The 970-nt window shown below is 36.7% G+C and overlaps 1 protein-coding gene across 1 annotated transcript in view; it reads left to right on the top strand.

The window, feature by feature from the left end:
* The window catches only part of LOC138764455 (CDC42 small effector protein 1-B-like), a 38,323-nt gene that overhangs the window by 11,637 nt on the left and 25,716 nt on the right, over positions 1-970 (top strand). The gene's annotated exons all lie outside the window — the stretch shown is intronic.

Below are 970 nucleotides of genomic sequence, written 5' to 3'. Positions count from 1 at the left end.
TGTCCAGACCCGCAGCCGTTCAGCCAAAGGACCTATGATGACTGAGGAAGAAGAGGAACTTACCTTATTGGATTTTGTCCAGGAGGAGGAGCTTGCAGTTAAAAAATGTGAATCTCAAAAAGTGGAAGTGGAATCTGGAATGGATTCAGTGTTTACTGTTTTGGAAGGGATTGCTTGTCAAATGCATAATATGTCAAAACAAATATCAACTCAAGTGAATTAAGGTTTTATGGAGATGAAAATAAAAATGAATACCCTGTGTGATGAAATGTCAACAGTGAAACAGGAGATGACTATAGTTAAGAGTGATCTTAATAGATGTATAAAATCAGTTGATACTGTGCAAGATAATTTTAAGAAAATTGAAACAGCCTTTTCTGAATGATAGAGAAATTATTTTACATATGGCAGTACAGAAAGCACGGCAGAATCAGTCTCCATTAATGGTTCAAAATAACAGACTGTTCTTTCATGTCGATTTGAGCCAAGAGATTATTAGAAGACAACGAGAATTTAATACGGCCAAAGATGTTTTGTGGCGAAAAGGCTACAAGTTTGCTTTTCATTATCCTGCAATTTTGAAGGTTTTTTTAATGGAAATTTTCAATCTCAATTCTTTGAGAATGCTAATTCTTTGCCAGAACTGCGAATAAATGGACATTCTCCTCCATTGTCTCCTAAGAGGAATGGAAATGGAAATGGACATGGGAATGGAAAGTATGGAAAGAAAGAAGAGTTGACACAAAGTCTTCTTGACATTGAAAATCTGGAGCAGTCGTTGGGCTTGGAATCATTGGGCTGAATATATGGACTATATTGTGTTTGATTAAATAATAAATATGTATCTGGCTGGGGGGGGGGATGGATGACACGGAAAACTTTGATAGTCATCTGCCACTAGTGGGTTTACCGCACCCAGATTTTTAGGGTATTAGGGTATTCTGAAATAAACCGCTCATCATCTATATTA

Source organism: Narcine bancroftii, chromosome 5 (genome assembly GCF_036971445.1).
Source record: "Narcine bancroftii isolate sNarBan1 chromosome 5, sNarBan1.hap1, whole genome shotgun sequence".
NCBI lineage: Eukaryota > Metazoa > Chordata > Chondrichthyes > Torpediniformes > Narcinidae > Narcine > Narcine bancroftii.
The sequence above is the reverse complement of the archived record's forward strand: the minus strand, read 5'-3'. Positions and strand labels throughout refer to the sequence as shown.